This window comes from Pteropus alecto, unplaced genomic scaffold (genome assembly GCF_000325575.1).
Source record: "Pteropus alecto unplaced genomic scaffold, ASM32557v1 scaffold195, whole genome shotgun sequence".
Taxonomy (NCBI): Eukaryota; Metazoa; Chordata; class Mammalia; order Chiroptera; family Pteropodidae; genus Pteropus; species Pteropus alecto.
In genome coordinates this window covers 1,322,829-1,338,658 of record NW_006438073.1, presented here as the reverse complement: position 1 = coordinate 1,338,658, position 15,830 = coordinate 1,322,829, and the positions used below count along the sequence as shown (strand labels likewise).

The window sequence follows — 15,830 nt, the reverse complement described above, 5'->3', positions numbered from 1 at the left end:
CGTTATGTTAATTAATTCATTAATTTCTCACTTCTCAAAATGATCTTCTCTGAGGAAAGCACTGCTGTCACCCTCCTTTTAGAGATGAAAATCCTGAGGCACAGAAGGCTCAAAACACCACTTTGAATTAAAAAACACCATTTTGAATTAAAAACACCATTTTGAATTAAAAAACAACAACAACATAGAACTTTGCATGAAAACCCATCTCTGTGTTTTAAAACCAGTGGAAACCCTTACCTTTTACCAGATTATGGGAAGACTTATTGGGGAGTTTATTTACTAGGCCAGTTCCCAAACTACAGATGACAAAAATTCTAGTTTTACATCCTGTTCCCAGCGCAAAGGAATCACAGTCACGAGAACTCTGAAGAACCACATCCAGGAGACACATTCAGAAATCTAACCACAAATTCAAAAGAAACCTTGCAATCCAACACCATGAACACACAATGAAAGCTGCAGTCCAGATTCTGTTACTCAACCTACAAACCTCGTCAGTGGAAACAAAGCAAACCAACTTCCAGCGGGATGGCATGCCTGGCGAGGACCGGGCTGGCTCCCAGGCCCATGGAACCCAAGGCAGGAAATACACGATACACTCCCGATGGGAGCCTTCTGGGGCTCCAGCCTACACCGACTCGCCTTAGTCTGCGGGAGGGCTTCAGATCGGGGCACTTCTTGTTCTTTTTTAAAACTAAGAATTCACTCGTAAAAATAAAAGCTTTCAAATTTTAGATCATTTTTATTAAAATACTTGACTTATTTACAATTATTGACATGCTAAAGGTTGAGGCAGGATGGAAGAAAGGAACATGGAATCAGATAGACCTGGGTCCAATCTCTACTGCGTGACTTCGTAACTGTGTGAACTTGGGGGAGGGGTCCCATACAGTAGGGGTACCCAATCCCCCAGGAACAAACCAGTATCAGAATATGACCTGTTAGGAACTGGGCCGTGCAGCAGGAGGTGAGCGGCAAGCCAGCCAGCAGAAGCTTCATCTGTATTTGCAGCCGCTCCCCAGCGCTGGCATCACCTCCTCAGCTCCTCCTCAGATCATGCGTTACATTCTCATAGGATCACCGGTCCCTGGTGCCAAAAAGGTTGGGGACCGCTGCTTTACATCACTTAATGTCATTTGCCTTTCTTCTCTACTTGAAGTTCAGGGTCTCGGGTACTTAATACATTTCAGGGGCTCGCTAACTACCTGTTCAATGCTGAGGGGCAGTTGCGTAGGCTTCGGTTTCTTCCTTATCCCACACAAGCCTTGCTGCTCTCTTCAAAGGAATACAGAGAATGATGTACACAGAGCCTAGCACAGTGCCTGGAGAGAGCTTCCTGCCATAGATTCTAACTCTCACCTTGTTACTATTCGGTGTTCTAAAATTCGCAAAGCATTTTCGCAACTATAAATAAGCATATTCCATCCTTCTAACACCGCTGAGATTTATGAAGTTACATGAAGAAACTGAGGCTGGTAACGTTTAAGATTTGCAGAATCGAGGCCAGCTTTGGGGCAAGCCCGCTGATCCCCAATCCTGAGCTCTTATATGATGCCCTTCTCTTAGGAGGTCTGGCTTCTTTTAGAGAAAACGATCTCTACCCATGTCTTCTGTAAAGTTCGTCCGATGCTTTTTATTGCATTGAAGGAATACAAACACATGCGCCAAATTCCACTTTAATGGACTCCGAAGGACTTTGATTTGTGCTATATCGAATAATTACTTTAAATAAGTAAGCTATCAACTGGCTCGTCCAGTCATTCCTGGATTCAGCAAATATTTATCACCAGCCTGCTCCGCACAGGGCATTGTGTTTGGTGCTGGGAAATCTTCCCTCCCCCCCAGGTGTTATAGTCTATTTCAAGATTTCCCAACTGAAGCCAAGGATGGAAGATACAGAGGCTGTTCTTATAGGTCTTTAAACAAACAGGGCCATGAATTAAGAGCTAGAAAACCTGAGAGCTCATTCTGGCCACACCCCTACATAACTTCTGTGACCCTGGACAAGCCTCTGGTACTGTTTCCTTTTTCATAAAATAGGAAAATTGACGTTGTCGTTAAAGCTAGTTGACGCTATAAATTCTAGAGATTCGAAGATTTCATATAACTGGCAGATTCTTTGACAAGGATGTGATTTTATATCACAATTTTATAAATTTTTGTGAGATGACCCATCTATTGATTGTAGCTTAAAAAGATATCTCCAGATTGCCCAACAAATTGTTAGAAGTGTTTAATTTCATACAAATTTGGGGCATTTGAAAGAATCTTGCAGCCAAATGAGCTTGCAAATTGCCCCAACATGGAAAATGCATTTTTTCCATTAAATTGTGATCTTAAATGCTGATTGGAGGATCTAAATAAATCAGACCCAACCCTTCCTTTCTTCCTTTAATTCTGTGAACTGTCAATTTAGGATGTATTCAGTTTTTGTATATGAAAATGGCATTTCAATTCAATTCATTAGCACAAATTAATGTTAGCAAAGCTCTTTGTGGCCTTACTTTCAAGATTCTTGTACCCTTAACTCTCCCAGCAAACCATGATTAGATGTGTAAACCTGAGTACCTTGAAAGGTAGTCAGGTGAAGAGGCCCACCACCTGTTGGCACACATCTCCGATGCTCACCCATGAATTCACATGCCAATTCTTCCCTGTAATCAAGATGACGTCTAATAATCACCTGAACCGCCAGACAGTAGAGCAAACTGAAGCACATTCCTGTATACTGACTTAGATGAGAACTCTGCCTCCAAACACTTGTTTCTTTCTAGAGTTCTGTAGAAATGGTCCTTTCTTTTCTCACTCATTCAAGGAACCTTAATGAGAATCTCTCCATTGGTCTCTGTGAAGGGTGCTGAATACAGTAGTGGGAAGAGGCTAAAACAGGGTCACCCCTAGCCCACACTGTACCTTTGGGTGAATTACAAAAGGTATCCCCTTCCAGGGGAGAGGAAGTGCACCAGGAGGGGTCTGGCGAGTGAAGTGCGAACTGGGTTTCAGCCTCCACTTGCCCATTGGACAGGATGACCTTCTTCCGTGAACAACTTGCACAACTACACGGTGGCATGGCCAAAGGTGTAAAAATGAAAAAAAAAAAGTCGTCTTCTAGTAGAGGAACTGCTAGGGAAGGGCTTAGGAGCCTAGGGATAATGGGGGAAAGAAAGCCTCCTAGAGAAGATATTTGACTGACACATGAAGGATGTGTGGGTAATCAACAGATGGGCAAGTGGAGTAAGAATGGCAGAAGCAGAATGTTCACTCATTCCAGATACTGGTCTGGAAATGACAGCTTGGAAGCAGTTGGATGGGTCTGGCAGTGCACGTGCATGTGTGTGTGAGGGGCGGGGGGGGACCCGAGGAACAATCAGGAAATGACTGAGAAGGCAGGCAGGGACCCGATTAGGAAGCATCTCATATGGCATGTTAGGGTGCTGAAACCTGATTCAGAGATCAGGGGCTTCTTTTGTAAACAATAAACTCTTCAATTGCACCTTACCATATTTTTTACATTTGCTAATCACAACAGTCTCTGATACCCTAAAGCAACATGTTTTATCCTATAAACCGAGCAGGTAAAATCCAGTGGCAAAGAAGTTTGCTTCTAGACCTGCACCAACCTCGAGACTGCATTTTTAAAACGTAAAAACCTTGAACATCAAGAAATATCTTTAAGGGTGTATATACACAAGTTTTATTAGTTATGCTCAAATTATAAGCCCAATAATTAACACTTGTTATTCAGAGCCTAGGCCCGAAATACTTACAGCATATGGTCTGCACCTGTAAGAAACTTGGAAGCCATTTAACACACTTAGGGACACTCCAGCTTAAATCTATTGGAGAGGGACTTGGTGAGAGCCAGGTGCTATCCGTTCAAATTATGTCGGCAGCATTTGAGGAACAGGAGGGGAACGGCTGAATAACCATGAGAAGAAAACCCCGAGACGTTCGCCACATGGTGAGTAAAGTTCCCACCACGAGCCCAGGCTGCCTAGATTACCAGGGTCACCGAGACCGCCGCAGAGGAGATGCAGGAAACACCTCCGCAAAAAAATGGAATTATCTTGAGGACAAAGCAGCCTTCCGCCCCCCCCCCCTCAATTAAGTAAAGTTACCCTATTTTGCTATTTTAAAAAGTACGAAGAGGCTTGAAAGCTCATCGATATTAAGTTTCACCCGTTTCTTAAAGATAAACTGCCCGGTGCAATCTTACTCCCCATACCTTGGCGGCGGCTGCCGGCAGTCAGAGGTGGGAAGAATGGACTCTTTTCTTCCTAAACTGTTTTTGGTAAATATGATCCGTTTGGGACACAACGTGTCGGCTTTCCCAGAAACTTGGCATTTAAAACTGGAAGCCTTCCAAAGAATTTTTCTAGTTTACAGATTATACGAAGCAGCTCAAATAAACCTCATCATTATTGAGCATGACTAGATGAGAAAGTACTCCATACATTACCTTTTGCCATTGCTTCTTTGATTATTTTTGTACTTGATGTCAAAGCATAAAGAGTTTCCAGAACAAGCTGACGACCTGCAGAGGAAAAGACATTTCAAGGAGTGCACCATCGGTAAGCTTACATTTACTGGGCATCAACTCTGTGCCAGGCAATTAGGTATGCTAAACAGGGTATGATACTTAAATCTTCACAATAACCTGTGAGACAGACATTATTATTGCCTTGTTATAAATGAGGAAGTTGAGGCTCAGTTTAACCAGTCCATGGTTTCACATCCAATAAGTGATATAGCTGAGTTTTACATAGAGGTCTGTTTGACTCCAAAGTCCATATGCTATGCTGTCTTCCTACAACTTTGTTCACTGGATAAGCAAAATCTTCTCACCTCCCAACACCTGAGGACACCCTGATAAGGTATCTAAGATTTTTATCTGGTGCTATTATCTTAGAGAAATGAGCAGGAAGTAATAATTGCAAGACACAGTTCCAATCTAAGACATAACGGCATCCTTCTGGACACAGCTGTGCCCCTCCCATTCCTTGTCATCGAGTATACTAGGCCATTGGACTTTATTCTTCTAGAGCTCTTTCTTTGGGACATCCCTTGTCACCGAGACCGAGAACTCAGCGAGCACGGCGTGGGCGCCCACCCTGAGCCGGGCGCTCCGGCCGCCGCCGTGGACGCCACCAGCGAACCACATCCGATTCCTTGCCCCACGGAGCTTACAGGGCAGACGGCTCCTCGGGGCCCACCGAGGACCAGAGCGGGCGGGTCTGCAGTCTCGGGCAGGCAGGAGAGGCAGAGCGGGGAGATCGAGGTGGCCCTTGAGTGGAGACGGAGTCCGGGAGAGTTTGGACCTTTCCAGGTGGAGAAGCTGCGGGTTTATGAGAGAAACCTGAGTGATCCCGGGGGCGCGGGCGGGGGGAAGGGGAGGCCGCCCAGGAGGAGCGGGGCTGAGCGCTGCGTTCCCGGCATCGCTGCCCTCACAAAGGCTCTCCCTGGAGAAGAGAGGCAAGCGAAGGCAGATGTGGTCCTGTGGGTAACAGCGTGGCTCCCCCAGGAAGCAGACGCCAAGACAGGACTAGAGGTGGAAGCTTTTCTTCGGGGAGACGGCTGTGGAACTGAATGGGAGGGCAGCGGAGAGAGCCAGGCTCTCTGCACATCTGCCCTCGGCGAGGGGGCTGGGGAAGCAATCAGCCTACCACCCAGCAGTCTGAGGAAGATCGCCGGGGAGTGCTGCACCCAAAGCCCCCCACCCCCACCCCGTCCTAGGGTTCCCACTTCTCCTTGGAACCCACATGCCCCAGCGTCCAGGTCTCTACCAGTTACTGGCTGGGAGCAACCAGGTGGCAAGTGTGGCCTTGGGAACAAACCCTTAGGTGCATTCCAGGGCCCTTGGTCAGTCAAGCTCCCAGACAGGGGGAGATGGTTGGACAGCTGCAAGGAAGATGTTTCGCAGCTGCCCCTGGTTAAAAGACGAGTTGAATCAACTTTCTCACCCCTGCAGTTTTTAAATGAAGCCCCCAAGGTTTTGCTGTGATCAGACCTGGCTCTCACCTTCCACAGCTTCCGGTTCTGTGCACGCTGAGCCGGTGACTGACCCCTTCCTGCTACGTGAGCTCTCCCCAGTCATAGTACACGGTGGCTCTGCCTGGGAAAGTGCCTGCCACCCCGCCCACCCTTCAATACTCAGCATCATCTCCCCTAAGGAGCTTTCCCCTTAGCATGTTCCTTACTTCTGCCACAGACATACTACACTGGGGCTTTATCATGTTTTCCCCCCTTGCTTCTCGTCTTGCATTTTTTCACACTGTTCTAAAATGTTTATTTTCTTTCTGATTATACAAGTAATACGTTCATTGCACAAACTTGGAAAAATACATAGGACCCAAATGTCTCTAATTCCTCCGTCTTCTAGCGACACTTTCCCCCGACAGCCAAGCAATCAGTGTCTGAGCCCCATCTCATGTGTACCAGTGTGGGCCCAATCAGGAGAGAGAAACCACGCCACAATTGAACAGTGAAAGTTTAATATGAAGAATTGTTCACTATGATGGGATTTGGAGCAACCAGGGATCGCCTAGTAAGAAGTAACAAGAACTCAGAAGAAAACAGGAATCCCAAATGTAGGGATGTCTTAAGCAGCCACTAGCCCTAGCGCTGAGACAGAGTGCCCAGGGAGGAGCCTCCCCCACCCCCAGGCTGAGCCCCACACCCTGCTGGGGAGGGCATGTCCGTGGCTCGATCAATGGTAGAAAATTCATTGTACTGTCCTTCTGGTGGAACTTGCTGGAACTCCACTCTCTGGAAATTTGCTGATAATCTACCCTACAGTGTGTGGGGAGAGCTGTTCACAGGGAGGTGTCTCAGGAAACACTTCACCACAAAACCACCGTAAGAGGGAGGTTTGGGGCGAAGCCCGTGGCCACTGGGTGCTGCTGGCTGCGCTGCACTGTAGGATCCTGGTGCTGGAGAAGCCGCCCGAAAGGCAGAAACCAGCCAAGTCAGAGCATGGCAACAGCCCGCAGAACTCTGTCCTGCAGCGTTTTCCCCACAGCCTCTACTGATACCGCTTAACAACAGCCAGCTGGCGAAGAAAATTATACGAAAGGCCCAGATCCATTCTTAGCGGGGGCAAAAAGGGTAAATTGGAGCTGACAGGCAGTGAGTTGGTAACCAGCACACTATGTAACCTCAGAAAGTCCAGGCATTGTCTAGTTTTTCTTCCCAAAACATGCTTGCACATTCCAGATGAATATTATCATTTCTAAAAATCTCTCCCTGCTGGCTCTTGTCCCCTCAGCCGGCCATTTTGTTCCCGACTGCCACTCCCTCTGCTGCAAGTTCTCCTTACAGCTTTGCCCCAAGTGGAGGCCTAGACCCCTCCTGAGTCCTCCCTGCACGCTGTGACCAAGCTGTAAGGGTCAGCAAAGTTCCGCAGAGGGCTTGGGGGAACAGAAAGGACTTGCAGAAAGAAAAAGAAAAGTTAAAACCAAACAATAGTCCCCCAAATGTGAAACCGTGTATAGGGGTCCCTACGGGGTGCCTCTCTGCTTGGCCTGAGCCCCATACAGGGAATCAGCACGTGCCCCGCACGGAGCCCAGGCTGCAATGTCTCGATCTGAGTCCCGCTCCATTAAAAAATAATCTGCAGAGATGCAGCTCTGTCTACAGTAAAGATGAACATTCATGTTATGTTAGGAAGAGAAATTTAGCCCCTGATACATAAGCTCGCTCATTCACCAATCCACTTAGGACGTGTCTTTTGAGCACCTGGCACTGTATTAGGCGCTAGGGAGATAATTTGTGTAATTATTACAATCTGAGGGAGGTAGATAGCAAGCAAACGATCTTACAAGTAGTCACGCGCTACGCGTTTTGTCAATGATGGTCGTCCCAGGAGATTATAATGGAGCTGAAAAATTCTTCTCACCTGGTGACATCACGGCCACCTTAATATAGCACAATGCATAAGCATTACTCATGTGTTTGTGGTGATGCTGGTGTTGACCAACCCGGCTGTGCTGCCTGTCATATAAAAGTACAGCACATATGAGTGCGTGCAGTCCTCAGCATTTAATCATAATAAATGACTATGTTACTGGTTTATGCAATTTCCAATCCTGCAAGCTCTATTGATGGTAAGTGCCCTATACAGGTGTACATTTTTATCTTTTATACTGTATTTTTCCTGTACCTTTTCTATGTTTAAATATGTTTAGACACACAAATACCATTGTGTTACAATTGCCTATAGGATTCAGCACAGTAACATGCTGGCCAGGTATGTAGCCCAGGAGCCACAGGCTATACTACGCAGCCCAGGTGCGTAGTAGGCGCTATACCATCGAGGTGTGTGTAAGTACCTCTATGATACCCGCACAACAACATTGCCTAACGACGCGTTTCTGAGAGCGTATCCCCATCATAAAGTGGCACGTGACTGTAGTGCCTTTTGATGTCTCTGCTAAAGATGCAGAGAGTATGCTAATGAGAGCTAACACCGCTCTCGGGAACTAGTGAGGGCCCCTTGGAGAAAGCAGCGTTTGAGCTGGGCTCTGAAGGATGACCGAGTTGGGTCATTCCAGGTAAGGGGAATGGTCAATTTGAGGGTCCGATGTGGGAGAGAGCTGGGCCGCTTCCAAAAGGACAAGGAGTAGGGACAGAGTGACAAGAGATGAGCCCAAGAAGCAAATGAGAGCCAGCCGTGCATGCTGTCGTTGGCATGTTAAGAATTTTGGATTTTATCTTTAGAACAACGAGAACCCTCTGAAAAGGTTTTAAGCACCAGTCTAGCCAGGATAGACTAGAGGATTCGTTTTGGAAGAGTATGGGGAGAATGTGTGAACTTAGTATCGGAACAGAGATTGGACCTGAAGATATAGACTGAGAAATAACTGGGATATAGAAAGAATGCACAAGCCCTGGGCATGGGTGAAATGCCCAAGGTCAAGACTGTAGAATAAGAAGAGACAGACCCCTCGAAAGGTGGGGTTGAATCAGCAAAGGAAACAGAAGAGCCAGGGACGTGGGGAATAATCAGAAAGTTACGCTGGGTCATCTTCACTGCGGAGCAGGACCGGCCTCCCTGGAGAATAACCACAGGCCCAATTAAAGCAAAGCGGCTCCCAAAGATAAACTGAAATTTTCACCTGGGGCAAAGACAAGGACAGTGTCAAGGTTTAAAAAGGCAGACCCACTTCCTTCACCATCCGGTCCCTTCGCACCCATCAAAAGTATTCGGCGATAATACCCTATTATTTTCTAAAAAGTTCAAAATAATAGTAGCTAGATATCACCATTTTGTCGTATTCTCATGCAGAATCTTCATTTAAAAATTACCCAGATCGAAGCTCAGTAAGGGAAGGGATCGTGTCCAGTCCATCTTGGTATCCCCAGGCACTCAGTACATTCTCTGGCACATAGAAGCTACTGACGTCCGTGGGGTTGAGTTCTGTTTCCAAAATCTTTCCCGTTCTGTGGAGTATTTTGCTGGGCTTCCTGGTAGCAGGACACAGAGCCGATGGCGAGAACAAACAAGTCACCCTTCCCTGAGATCCACCTGAAAAAGCGTTTCCTTAAAACCCCTTTCTCGTTTTTGGAAGATTCTTTTCTAAAATTGTGGCTTTTGACTATTTTCTCTCTTTCCAAGCACCTGAAGGAAGAGAATCTTCCTGCCGTGTAAGCTCTCTGCCTCAGCCTGGGCTCCACGGGCTACAGAAATGACGTTAGACACGTACACGATGGCAATATCAGCCCAGAGTGACTGTGTTTAATACCTATCTCCACGGAGCTCAAATGCAGCCGTACAGCCTCTCTGTGGGCGAGAGCGAGGATTCCAGCCACGGCTGCTTCCACTGAGTGCTTCTCTACTACTTCACGCCACTAAGCTCACGCAGCCTTCCTCCTGGCATCCAGGATCGAGTGAAAGCTAGCAAAGACAGCGCTGACTCCGGCGGGCGACTCGGCCAGGGGGTCGGGGGAAGTCGAGATTTCTAGGGGATAGCCTTTCTCAGGAAAGCTCTCCTGTCGGAAGGACACCTGGCCAAATACAAACGGGTCTTGTGGCCGCCTCTCAGGAGCTCGCACGATTTGCTTCCCCGCATTCTTCAAACTCTGAAAGAGAGAAGGCGGTAGGCCTGATTACAAGTCCAAAGAGCTGAGTTTAACCTGAGACTCTGGGTCTACCCTCCATTGGATCCACCTTCAGGTCACTTGCAGGTGTGTATGGTGTCTGACTGACAGGTAGAGTTGTGGGGAACACACTGGAGCACACGAGTGATCTTTCTCTTGCATTCATTTGACCATTGTCATTCCCACTGACCCGTTACTAGAGTCCGCCCTATATATCTTGAAGAAATACCGATAAACAAAAGGCTGCCTGGTAGGATGACTGCTCAGTGATAACAGGTCTGTGTTTGTTTAGAAGATCGCTCGAGATGCCAGATCTAAAACCCTTTCTTAATCCCACAGAGACTCCCTCTTGGCCAGGGCCAGCACTGTCACTGCCCACGCTGAGCTGGAAAGCATCTCCAGGCATCTCCAAAGAAGAGGCAGAGGTCCTCGGTGTTCCCTGGGAAGCATGTCACTCTTACATGGGTGAGTGAGTTTTGAGTGGAGCAGCCCAGGCCGCCGAAGCACTCGTCTGGCTCCTGCGTAACCCACAGGCAGACATCCTCCAAGATGCAGTGAAAGGCTTAAGCTTGGACTTCACCCTCAAAAGACACATCTTTAAAAAAATTGCCTGCGACATTCATTGTTCTAAGTGGATAAAACTGATGTTTTCAGTTTGTTTCATTTTTCATAATTTATAAAGATCGTCTGATTAACGTATCCAAAAATGTAAACAATTAATATCTTATGAATCAAAATAAAGTACCTATCATAATGCTATATATCGTAAAGATGTCCAGTCAATTCTTACTTGCCAGTGGTTATACAGCTAGCATTTATTTTTGCTGGAGCCCTCAGCATAGGAAATATGTTTGCCGAGCCCATAAACTTTCTGTGAAACGCAAAACTTACAAAATATGAGCAGTCTTTTTTCTCCCAAATTTCTCTTTACGGCCCCAGGTTCCACTTCTTCGACTCCCTCATCCCATTAACCTTGTTCTTGGACTTCTCACAGCTTCTCCGTTTCGACTCTTCCTGGACCCCTTTTACTTCCGCCCAACCTTATTCATTACGTTCCATCGTTCCCACTCTCCAGGCTCCAGAACTCTCTGTGCTATAAGTGCTGCTGCTTATTGGTATTGAAAGTATTGAGGTTTGGGGTTTGGATGTCACCGTTCTGAGTGGGTAGAAAGGGAGGAAAAACTCTGCCTGCTGACAAAGACAACGGAAGCCACATTTGGCGTTGGGAAGTCGTTGGCGGGGAGCCATCTGGTGTGTAGACAGGACTTGGGGAGGGAAGAGATTTTTTTTTGAAATTGAATTCCGTGGAGAATTGACTTCTGCCGGGATGTTAGAACTAGCTCCTCAGTAAGTAGAGCTATGAAATCCACTTAGGTCCCGGGGTGGAGCTGAATATTAACTGTCACATAGCTCCTCGAAAAGTTATAGTTTGGTGATCACATATAATTTGGGGGTTTCAGCTTCAAATCGGAAATATTAAATGAGCTAAAATCTGGCCTTGAGCTCAGATATTGACATGCCAATTTCTTCTTAGTCCAATATATCCCAAAAGAAAGAAAAACAAAGTACTAGTATATCCTGTAACAATTATAGTAAATACTCATCGAATGTGTCATATACTTCATCTATTTCTGTACATATGAAATACATATATTTGAATGTCAATGCATAGAGACGTATAGCTGTATACAGTGCTATTACATTTTTTTAACAGCCATACACAGTACTATCATATCTTCTCACAGCTTCTCCGTTTCGACTCTTCCTGGACCCCTTTTACTTCCGCCCAACCTTATTCATTACGTTCCATCGTTCCCACTCTCCAGGCTCCAGAACTCTCTGTGCTCTAAGTGCTGCTGCTTATTGGTATTGAAAGTATTGAGGTTTGGGGTTTGGATGTCACCGTTCTGAGTGGGTAGAAAGGGAGGAAAAACTCTGCCTGCTGACAAAGACAACGGAAGCCACATTTGGCGTTGGGAAGTCGTTGGCGGGGAGCCATCTGGTGTGTAGACAGGACTTGGGGAGGGAAGAGATTTTTTTTTGAAATTGAATTCCGTGGAGAATTGACTTCTGCCGGGATGTTAGAACTAGCAGCTTTCTCCTCAGTAAGTAGAGCTATGAAATCCACTTAGGTCCCGGGGTGGAGCTGAATATTAACTGTCACATAGCTCCTCGAAAAGTTATAGTTTGGTGATCACATATAATTTGGGGGTTTCAGCTTCAAATCGGGGGTATTAAATGAGCTAAAATCTGGCCTTGAGCTCAGATATTGACATGCCAATTTCTTCTTAGTCCAATATATCCCAAAAGAAAGAAAAACAAAGTACTAGTATATCCTGTAACAATTATAGTAAATACTCATCGAATGTGTCATATACTTCATCTATTTCTGTACATATGAAATACATATATTTGAATGTCAATGCATAGAGACGTATAGCTGTATACAGTGCTATTACATTTTTTTAACAGCCATACACAGTACTATCATATTTTTTAAAAAGGAATTTACAGACTATAATGATAGAGAGAATGGAGAAGAGGTGTCATACAGAAGAAAAATCTGTTTTTTAAAATCTCTGTCTCGTCTGTAATATAAATACTTATTGGAATGAACAGATACATAAATTAATCTTTGTTGTCTTAAGTTAGAGCAATAATACCTCGAACTTGTATTTATTGTCTGGTTTTTACTCAAACTTCCTAATTATAATTTTTAAATAAGGCACAAGCTTTAAAATCCAAACTTCGGGATTTTAAATTAGACGACCTTTCTACAGGACTACATATAACCCCTCTGTAAGAGGTTAGCTTTGTATCATTACACTGCAAAAAATCAGTTTCCATAAAAACCTTTTTAAATCCTTTTGACATTAACATTTTCTTTTCTAGATTCTTATAAAACTACTGTCAACATCTCCAGTGGTTCCCTGAAGTACAGGATTAATGCAATATTTCTGCCCACAATTTTCCTTGACTATTGGGTCAAGAGTTTTTAAAAGATGTATATTTCTCATTCTTTTTAAAGAGAAAGAAAGAAAACATAGTTATTAGCTGCTCTTCAAACCTCTAGAATAACCTGCTTCCTTTCCCCGACTCCCTTCCCATCCCTTCTCCCAGGTAGGGGATGGGGAACGATGTGTGCATCTTTTATTATTCCATGTCATCGGAATGAGCGTCTTAGCAAACACACTTTCCCTGGTGGAATTCCCTCATAAAAACAGACAGCTCGTTTTAAAACAGAAGCTCCGAGAGCAGACGGCACAGAAGCCCCGTGCAGGCAGCTGCTGCACGTCTCCTCTCTCACCTCACAGACTCTCTTTATCCGTCATCTGCACCTGCGCACCCCCGGCCGGCAACGCCGTGATAGATTTGATAAAGCAATTTAGGGTCCTTTTAAATAGGTTGACACAATTTATCACAAGGTTTAGAAAATTTCTTTGTTAAAGTACGATTTTCTGTTAACAAGAGGATATTATTAACTCGCGTGGTGTCCTACCCGGGCCTAAAATTTAACTAAGAAACGAACCCACCCCTAATTATTGTTATTAATCAGCAGTGCCTCTGATGCCACCTGCGCCCACAGCAACCTGAGGGCGAGCCGAGTTTACCTGCCGGAGAAGGCCGGGCGTGATGGAGAGAGCCATCGTCTCTTCCTGGTGACGAGGTAATGAGAAACAAGCCATCCTGAGAAAGTTCCCGAGGTATTTTTGTGTCTCCCCAGCGTCGCTCCAGGGGCGGGGTAGACAGAGGGGCGGACACCTGCTGTCAGCCCACACGTCCGCGAGCTGCTGCTGAAAGCAAAGGCACAAGCAGTAGGTCTGAGAGGCGCCCGGCGGTCCTCCGCCTCGGGGCCCGATGACCCCGGTCTCTTCCCCACCTGCTGCCACCACAGAAATTTACGTTTGGCCCCTATTTTATTTCCAAGGCACATGATTTCATCAGTCCACAGAAAGTACTTACTAGCAGCGGGGGGATCCCAGAGAGAATGACTCCCCACATCCTGGGAGGGGCGGCCCTTCTCCGCATTGACCCTGTCTCTGTGCCGCCTCCCCAGGCTCCCTCCTCCTCCTCTGCCCCACTTCCTGCCTCAGTCAGTAGCGTCCCTATGTCCCAAGCTGCTTGGGGCCACCTTTGATGTCTCCTCTGCTTCTCTCCTACAAGCGTTCATCCTCCAGTCTTCTCCTGGTGACCCCCGAGAGGGTTTCTCTCCTTCCCCACCAGCATCGCCCTCAGCCCTGCCCAGACGCCTGCAGCGAGCTCCTGGTAACCCTCTCGCACTTCGGGCACACGTGGCATCTGTCTATGAACGCTGAAGGTCATCCAGGGTCTGCTGGGTGGAACCAGCTCTGTGCTTCCATACGATGGTGACTATTCGTTGTCTCACGGTCGCCCCCTCCCCGATAGACAGCAGACCACAGGGCAGGAAGTGAGGGGGCATCACCGTAACTGGCTCAGGACCTGGAGCACAGCAAGCACTTCGATGCTGCCCACCGGACAAGGACGAGCGGAGTATCTGCTTCCCCATCTCGCTGTGCACAGACATTCTGCAACGCCCTGCAGGCCAGATGTGGCAACCGAGTGCCTCGCCCCAGGGCAGGAGTCTCTTATCTTTTTTCCTCTGTCACTTTAGGCTCCTCGGTTACCATGCTTAACATAACCGGCTTCTGAAAATCTCCTTTTTCCTCTTTTCCTCTTTCCTCTGGGAGCTGGCATTGATGACTTCCTTGCTGTCTCATGTTGGACGGCTTCTCCATCTGAGCATGGAGATAAGGAGCGTGGTCAGAACTCTTTAGAGATGCCAAGTCTTGCCTTACCCTCTCTGCCTCCCAGAAAACAGCTCACTGTTAGCAGAGGCTCCTCCTCATTAAACATCCGATCCTCTCCTTTCCTGGCTACATCAGTCTCCATCATCCCGGATACGACTACGCTAGGCAACGTCAACAGAGCTCTGACCATCGTGTATTTTCCAGGGAAGTGAATGTAAAGAAGCTGGAAGAAGAAGCCCATGTGTGTGTGTGTGTGTGTTTCATGAGCACTCACAGCATAATAGTTAACAGCCCTTGCTCTGGAGTCGGTATGTCTGGTTACATCCTGGCTCCAATTCTTACACTAGCTTTGTGACCTCAGGAAATGACTTAAGTGCCTCAGTTTCCTCATATGTAAAATTTCCTCAATTCTTGCACTAGCTTTGTGACCTCAGGAAATGACTTAAGTGCCTCAGTTTCCTCAATTTACTTGATGGAATCGCATGGGGATTAAATGAGTTAATATTTGTAAAGTACGCAGTCAGCGTGATCTAAGTGATATATAAGCTTAAAAACAATTGCAGGATTTCTTCTTTATTTTACTTCGGCATATTTTCAGACACTAAGAACAGCTAATAGGTGGCACCGTGTGGGCTCTGCCCAATGTAGGGGATCTTGACTGCTCTGCAATGGACCGATATCTGAATTCATATGTTCAGCACAGCCTGGACTGTTCTGGAACAACACAGATGATTTTAGCACAAAAGCACTGTGGGAAGAAACTCAACTCTATACTAACTTAGGGAGAGAAAATTCAAGAAGTGAAGATACACTAATATTCACTGTTTATTCTGTGCCAAGCACTGGGCTCGGTGCTTTAGATAGTTCATTTCATTTGCGTCTTGTAACCACCCACTGGGGGAGGTAGCATTATCATCCCAGTTCACAGGTGAGGAGCAACCTGAGGCTTAGAAAGGATAAGAC

General features: G+C 46.4%; 1 protein-coding gene across 1 annotated transcript in view; it reads right to left on the bottom strand.

Annotated features, from left to right (window-relative positions):
- Window positions 1–6,480: 6,480 nt before the first annotated feature.
- SCAF8 (SR-related CTD associated factor 8) overlaps window positions 6,481–15,830 on the bottom strand; it is a 192,660-nt gene continuing 183,310 nt past the window's right edge. The window contains exons 25-26 of the transcript XR_001517179.2: window positions 13,710–14,855; window positions 6,481–10,080 (exon numbers count right to left, since the gene is read on the bottom strand). The gene's annotated coding sequence lies outside the window, so the exon portion shown is untranslated. The remainder of the gene's footprint in view (window positions 10,081–13,709; window positions 14,856–15,830) is intronic.